The following is an 8,732-nucleotide window of genomic DNA, read 5'->3' on the forward strand; positions in this document are numbered from 1 at the left end:
ATTCAAGGTCTCAGTGAATTACAGCTACAGATTAAACTGTCAGTAAAGAAATGAAAACAAAGTTTAGACTCAATATGCAAAATAATATCAAGCTGATTATTTTGAAAATTTAAGGAAATATCTGATAAAATGATTCCTCGGATATCTGGGATTTTAAAAAAGACATCACTAAGCATGTTATAATTTAATAATACATGTTTGAAAATTATTTTTCCACCAAATGATGGCAGCCTAAAGAATCTGTTTATTGATTCTTTCCACACTCAACACTTATGAATTAAGAAATGCTTGTGGATATCATTACTTCTTAAATATTGAAATGTCACTTGTCTTTCAAATGCCTTGACTGCTTTTCTTGAATGTGGTGACTTGCGTTTAAGAGGGCCAACATCAATCTGCTCAGCTCCATGGATTTACATGTCATTCATCCATTGAGAGGTCGAGGCCATTCCTCCCTGCCCTTAAACGTGGGCAAGACTTACTGACTTGTTTGATCAATAGAATATGGTGGCAAGGATGTTCATATTCTGAACTTCTGAAGCTAGATTGTAAGATCTGCAGCTTCTTCCCAGGCCTCTTGGAATGCTCACTCTTGGAGCCCAGGGTCACCATGCAAGAAATTTTACTCCCTGCTGGTGTGACCACATGGAGAGGTTCCAAGTCTACATGGAGAGGGGGCACAGCTGAGCCCACCTTCTAGCTGTGCCCACCAAAGTATCAGGCATGTTACTGAAGTCACTTTTGCTATGCTAGACAAAGTCATCTGTCAGTTGAATAGTGCCATTGAGGAGTGACTCCAGTTAAAGCCACATGGAGCAGAAGAATCAATCAGCCAAGTTCTATTTGAATTCCCGACTTTCAGGAACTGTGATTTTAAGCCACTTAATGTTAGGGTTATTGGTTACCTTGAGATGAATAGTTAGAACACAGAATAATAATCTGAGATAACAAAGTAAGTTATTAGAAAATTATTACCACTTCCAACTATAATATTTATTTTGTGAATCAGGCAACAGAATGAAGAATACAAAATAAAGAAATAAATTGGGTATCATGTCTGATTTAAGAACATACATCTAAGACTACAGCTAACACCAATAACCTCCAATTTTCAATTTCTTTGCATTTATAAAACAGCTTGATTGTAATCACTGGTTGTTTTTTAATAATAAATACATATTATAAATTTGAATTAAGAATAAAATTTTGCTAATACCACTTTTATCCATTTTATACTTGGGGTCTCTTATAATGTTCTAATTGCAATATTTTATCTGGGAAATAGTTTCTGAACTTAAAAAAGTTTGAGAACAACTGGACAAATAGTGTTACCTTCTAGCTCTAATATTTACAAAATGTATCACAGTGGGCATGGTGGATTTTGGTTTAAACCACATTTTTCTTTGTCAGGGGTATGAAAACATTTTTCTTTGAGTGCAGACATGGCATTTTTCTTAAGAAGGAAAACAGAATGTGTAAAAAGTGGCATCTGCCCTAATAGCATATATATATATCCACTGGTTTAAATCTGGTTTAAATCTCAGTCCACAGAACAAATTATGTAAGAAGTACTTTTATTTTTCAATAACTCAATTTAATTTCTATGTGAACACCTACTCTTCCAGCATGGTGGAAACTTAATTGTGTTCAGTTTCCCCATATCTTTTAGCTCACTTTTCCTTGGACTGCATTTAAGACCTGGAGGGCTTGCTTAATTCTAAGCCTTTAGGGCCGAAGAACACATTTGATCACACGTGCATCTCTGAGATACCTACTGCCCCATCTTGTCCTTGTATGTTATGGACCGAATGTTTGTGTCCCCCAGAAATTCTTGTGGTGAAGCCCCAATTCCCAATGTGGTGGTATTTGGAGGTGGGGCCTTTGGGATTAGGTTTAGAAGTAATTAGGTTTACAAGAAGTCATGAATGTGGAACCCCCGTGATGGGATTAGTTCTTATAAGAAGAGAACAAGAGACCAGAGCTCACTGTCTCTCTCTTCACTCCGTGAAGACACAGTGAGAAGGTGGCCACTCACAGCCCAAGGAGAGGGTTCTCACCAGACACTGACCCTGAGGGCACTCTTGATCTTGGACTTGCAGCCTCCAAAACTGTGAGAAATAAATTCCTATTGTTTAAGCCACCCAGCCTGTGGTATTTTGTTATGGCAGCCCAAGCCAACTGAGACAGTAACCAATGTCATGGATGCAGTTTCATTGCTGTCTGAACGAGGCCTTCAGGTCTGGCAGGGTCTCAGCTACTTCCACACCTGTCTGAGGCTCTTGGGAATCATACTTCTGCTCTCATGTCATGCTGAGATTTGTAAAGCTCTGTGGAGGCTGTTAGGACCCTCTCTTGCCAATTCCTAGGGAACTACTCAGAAAATGGAGTTCAAGTCTCCTTTAATCTAAGATCCCACATATTTGTCTGGGGGTTTTGCTGTCTCTAAGGAGCTTGATGCCAGGAAAAGAGTGCTGGGTTTTTCTCTTCTGGATCCACTCACTCCTTCCTCTGTTTCCTCCGCCTCCCTGTGCCAGGGAATCTTGTGATAGTTGGGAGCCAATGTGAGGAGCAAGCTTTGCTTTTACTCTATGTTTTCTCCTAAATTTTTTCTGTGCTGTGAGTCCTTACCATTCTACAGAGGTTCCCTGCCTTTCTAGGTTCATCGTGTTCTTAGTGTGTCAATAATTTTTTCATGGCATCCTTAGGCCAAGGCAAACAAAGAAAGAAAGAAAGAACAAGTAAACAAACAAATAAAATACCAAAAACCTAATTGTTGCATTTATTAAATAGTTAGGTTTAAACATCTTTTGTTTTTTTTTTTTTTTTGAGACAGAGTCTCACTGTGTTGCCTGGGCTAGAGTGCCATGGCATCATCCTAGCTCACAGCAACCTCAAACTCCTGGGCTCAAGCAATCCTCCTGCCTCAGCCTCCCAAGTAGCTGGGACTACAGGCATGCACCACCATGCCCGGCTAATTTTTTCTATATATTTTTAGTTATCCAATTAATTTCTTTCTAATTTTTAGTAGAGACAGGGTCTTGCTCTTGCTCAGGCTGGTTTCGAACTCCTGAGCTCAAACAATCCGCCTGCCTCGGCCTCTCAGAGAACTAGGATTACAGGCGTGAGCCACTGCGCCCGGCTGTAAACATCTTCATAGTAGTAGTTTTTGTGGTGTCTGACAGCTCAAAAATTTAAATATCCCACAACATTCCCATAAGTCTGTGATGGCACCTACGGAACTGTGAGTGTAGGCTGATGAAACACTAAATCCAAGAAGACTCCCTTTTTCTCTGCTGTTAATGCGCTTTCTTATGTGCAAAAGCTCAGAAGCACTCACCTATATGCTTCACAGTAGCGAGTGGTGGGGTTGTGGCAGGAGAACAGGACATTGTGGAAAGTAAATGCCATGAAAACCAATGGTTCACGCAGAAAATTAGAGCCATTATAAGTATTATTGGAACAGGGGTTTGTTATAGAAGAGGAAAGGAGATTGGTGAAGTGAAGTTTTGGAAGTGGGTGGTGAGAGGCATGGAGAGTCACTAATCAATCTGTTGCATGGGTGACAAGTCAAAGACTGCAGAAAAACCCAAGAAGCCAAGCACGCAGCTAACAAAGGGTGAGCTTATGGAGAGGTGTATGGAAAGCTGTTAGCCCTGTGGGTCCACAGCCAAGAGTCTGGGGCCACTATTGGTAAGCAAGACCCAATTAGAGGAAAGCTATGTCTATGTGTGTTGGGGGGTGGGGGAGAAGTAGGAGGAGAGCTGAACAAATAAAGAGTTTTATTTAGGAAGATTAGGAGAGGGTAGCTTTCTCAGACGTCTAAGCAAATAGCCCAAAAAGAGAATGAAAATCATTGTATTCTGGGGGCTGGAAAGTTTTATAGACAAAATAATTAAACCAAAAAAAAAAAAAAACTACTCTCAGGAGGGATTGCCTGTCTTGCAACCGTTTATACTTCTTTTATTGTCATTTATTAATGTCCTCAACAAGAATGATTGGCATGTCAGTTGTGATGAATGAGGGAAATCAGATAAACAGTGTGAGGAGATTCCTTTCTTCAAGTTTATAAATACAAGAGGAAAACTTCAAACACTCTGATGGTTACAATAAAGGCAGTTGGTTGCAATACTGTCACATTGCCAGACAAATTCAGTCTGTGAGTTCTCTTTGAAACTGTCACAATTGTAAAAAGCCACTGGGCATAGAAAGAACTCGCCATGCCAGATAACTTAAGTCTGACCTTAATTTCACAGGGCATATTATAGTGCAGTGTAATGTAGATATGACTTAAGTATTTGTATCAGTAAATCACTTTACTGGTACAAAAAAATTGGTAATCTGAGGGCTTAATGCTACAGTGAATTGTCATGGTGATTTTTGGGTGGTTAAAAACCATAGACTGTACTTCTTAATGCACGAAATCCTGCAAATTTGAACAGAGTCAGCAGAAGACGATGTACATTAGTTGACTAATGCTGAATGACAATCACAAAATCTAGTGGCATGAAACAATAAACGTTTATTTCTCGTTTACTCTTTCGTGTGTCAGTGGGAGTTTGGTTTTTTTCAAGCCCTGGCTGAGGGTTGGGCTTGTGTCTCCTTCACGAATATTCTTTCTGGACCTGGGTTGAAGGGTAATGGCCACCCTGCAGAAGCTTTTCTCATGACAATGGGAAGCAGTCCAAGAGGACAAACCCAACCACACAGCACAGTTCCAGCTGTGGCTCACGTCGCATGTGCTAACACCTTATTGATTAAAGCAAATCACATGGCCAAAGTCAAACCCAATACAGTATGGAAGTATATTTCTTCCATGGAAAGAAGAAGAAGGAATATTTCCTTTGCAACAATCTAATCTAACATAAGATGCTTTAACTATTGCTATTACTCCTAAAAGTTTTCTAGTTTCTTAAAATTTCAAATGACTTAAGTTTATATTCAATTACAAATGATAGAAAACTCAAGATAATAGTAGCTTAAACAATACAGAATTTTATTTCATACATATAAATGAAGAGTGCACAGGAAAGCAATCTAAAATGGCATGGTATCTTCACAGTCTTCAAGAACACAGGGCCTTCTCTCTTGCTCTATTCCCATTTCAAGGCCACCTCCTGATCCAAGATGCTGATTGAGTTCCAGCCACCAATTCACATTCCAGACAGCAAGATGTACAACAGGATGAAGAAAGTCACATCTCTCTTCCCAGAAGTTGCATGCAATTCTTTTGCTTACATCTTCCTAGTCAGAAATTATTTGCATAATTATGCTAGCAAGACAAGATAGAAATTTATACTTTATTCTTGAAAATCTCCAGGTGTCCATGTTTCCTGTGAAAAATAATGGGCTTTACAATGTTAATATAGTACTAGGAAACAACAGCTGCTGGCGTGAACAATTGTTGGTCTTTGCCACAAATTTCAAAGAAAATGTTTACATTCTCCGTACTACCCAGCCTTTAAATGAGATATTTAATTTCTTCTTCCGAGTTCTTACAATGAAGGTTGATTGTTAACAGATAAAGAGACTTTAGATATCATCCCATAAAGTTCTGAATTATTTTTAGTTACAGTTGGCAAGCTGCCAAAAAGAAAAAGGGAGAGGGAATGAAGTTTTAATGTGTATGTCTATTCTCAGTGGAGTTATCTACCTCCACTACCTTCCAGATTGATCTGGAAAATGGAGTGTAGGGACAACCATTACTTCATCTTTACCACTGTAATATGTTAATTCCAGTACATGAGTTCTTGAGAGACTTCAGAGAAGAGAACATTTCCTGTTAAGAACAAATGGTTACAATTTGAATTAACCCACGGACATTGATGGATCACTGCTTTTTGTCATGATCTTTAGCTTGTAATCAAGGTTATCCAAGATCTGTTCCCAATATACCCTCCTAGGCCTACTCCCACTACTATTTTCCCTGTATCTTTATAAAATTTATAACATGTTGAAAAATATCAAGTATTATATATCGCTTTCTCAAATGAACTAGATTAATTGTGCCACCCAAATACATCCTATAGCTTACTTTTTTGCCAATACTTGAGCCATCTCAGTAGAGTGTGACCCCTGTCATACCCACTATAACCTTATCCATTAATGTAAGACTTAAAGCAAAAATTTACTTCCTTAAAAAAGCATCTGTAGAATCCCACCATCAGAAGTGAACTCCCTTTAAAGTCCAATATAACTGTATATTAATTCCTTCCTTTACTAATTCATAATTAATATTTATTGAACACTTACTATATATCCCTAAGCTAGGTTTCATTCATAATATTTATAATCTAGTGGAGGGCATTAATCAGATAATATTTTCCTTTTGTATAGATCATGATCTATCTTGTGTTATACTTCTATTGTTCATCTTGCTTGCCTTCCCCAGCACCGAAAAAAATGGAAAAGCTGTGTCTTATCATCTGTATATACTTTTGACACCTAGTACTGTGCCTTACACTGTTAGTTAAATGTTCAGCAACAATATTCAATGAATATTTCATTTACTGCTTTCCCCCTCACCCCAGGGGAGGCAATTCAAAGGAAGTTATGTTACCATTAACTGCTATAGAAAAACTCATTTGAAATTGAAGCACACAGTTACAAATATAAACATGTATCTTCTCAACTGGAGTGATGAGGATGGAGAAGAATCTATAAGATGAAAATCCAGTGTTTGGATTATTAGAAATGCAAATATGTCCCAATGTATGATTATGTGAATTTCAGGTGTTCAGTGTCCAGACTTGCAAAAACCACATAGATGAAAGCAAATCTCTATCTAACATTTATCTGCCTTGTGTGACTAAAAGACAGAGACACAAGCTATCAATAAATGATATTCAGACATTTTTAAAAGGACTTGCATCCTGCTGCAATCACTGCATAATATGTTTTCTAGGCTCGGCAGCCTTTTCCTTGTTTCCTACTTGTTCAGGCTTCAGATGTGTGGAGTGGATCATAATTAGGAATCTGGTCACTCATTCCCCAGCACTGATTCAATTAGCCATATGTTACAAGCAGCAAACACAGTGACTGTCAAACTTTAGCAATTACCAAGAGGGGAAAAAAGGTAGTGGGGTCAAAACTATGAACTTATAAAAAGCTTTTTAAGTATAAGCAACTCCTAATTGTGAAGCATTAATCAGAATTGTGTCTGGTCATTCATCAGCCATCTCCATGGACCAGCTCTGGAAATAGCAGCCTTTTATACACGAGAGACTGCAGTGCTGAGCTCTTGAGGCAAAGGTATCAGAAAATGTAATGAGTAAATATGCAATTCTATTTACATTCTTCATCTCAACAATGAAGAAAAATCAATAGGCTTACAGGATATGGCAGTTGTCCTTTGCAATGAAGACTCTCTCAAAGGTAGTTTTTCTAACTCATAAGGGCTTATTCCAAAAAGTGATTTACTCTTTATGGAGCTCTATATGCTTAATCAGGGCTGTGCTGGGTCAATCCTGAAGTGGGAAATCCTTGGAGGGTCACTGGTAAATCCATTTTACCTTGAAAAGACAGAATTAAATTTAAACATCTGAGATTTCAAAGCTGTGTTAGTTTGAACTTTTCTTCTCTGTTACATGCTGGCTTGTTAGAGAAGGGGGGTTGGAAGTCCTGGGGGTAGATAACATTTGAAAAAAAATAGTTGAAGGAAAATGAGTAATGAAGCATGTGGTTCTCGAGGAAAAACGCACATAATTAGGTAGGCTTTGTGAAGAAATCTGAGGCTTAAAAAAAACCTATTAATTTTTGGCTAACCTACCCATTCATGCTCTTCTCCATAAAAGAAGGAATGGAATTACAATACAGCCACACTCCACTTAGAATAACATTTATTGTACAGCGGGTCTGCCTCCTAGGCTTACTTTCTCATAGAAAAGGCCTATTATAAATCCTGGTAATTTTCCCATGAGTTCTACAAAGAGTGTTTCTTCGTGGTGGGTTTGAGTACTTTATCCACTATAATTTAAATGTCTCAGACTATGTCGCTTCAAATCCTTTTCCTCAGGAGGTTGCTCTAGTCTGAAAAATACCTTCATTAAGAGAGTTCTCTAGTATTTAACCTGGAATTTTAAAATTCTGTTTTATCTGTCATCAGAAATAGGTCCCTTTTCTTGACCACTGAACTTCATTCAAGAAGCCAGTGTGCTCTAGCATGAGAAAGGTGGTTGCCTTTTCTTCAGAAAATAAGTGACTTTTAGCTCAATTGTACCGAGTGCTTTAAAAATTCCTGTTTGATTTCTTTTGCTTTAGATGTGTGTCCTTGTCTACTGACACTAGTTTTGAGATTTTGGTCAAGGAAAGGTTGAGGTTTGGTTGGGGGAGGTGAATGGAGAGGATTTTTAAATGTAGAATAAACTTTTATTCTTCATATCAAATACAGACTTTTTTTTTTTTGACTGAGTTTCGCTCTGTCACCCCCCAGGGTACAGTGCAGTGGTGTCATCGTAGCTCACAGCAACCTCAAACCCCTGGGCTCAAGTGATCCTCCTGCCTCAGCTTCCCAAGTAGCTGGGACTACAGCCATGAGCCACCCGGTTGGCTAATTTTTTCTATTTTTGGTAGAGGCAGGATCTTGCTCTTGCTCAGCCTGGTCTCGAACTCATGACCTCAAACAATCCTCCCGCCTCGGCCTCCCAGAGTGCTAAGATTACAGGTGTGAGCCACTGCACCTGGCCAAATAGAGATTAAAAAAAATATTGAGAGGATAAACATTCATCCGGTGGAAT

The sequence above is a fragment of the Propithecus coquereli genome, unplaced genomic scaffold (assembly GCF_000956105.1).
Source record: "Propithecus coquereli isolate 6110/MARCELLA unplaced genomic scaffold, Pcoq_1.0 Scaffold78, whole genome shotgun sequence".
Taxonomy (NCBI): Eukaryota; Metazoa; Chordata; class Mammalia; order Primates; family Indriidae; genus Propithecus; species Propithecus coquereli.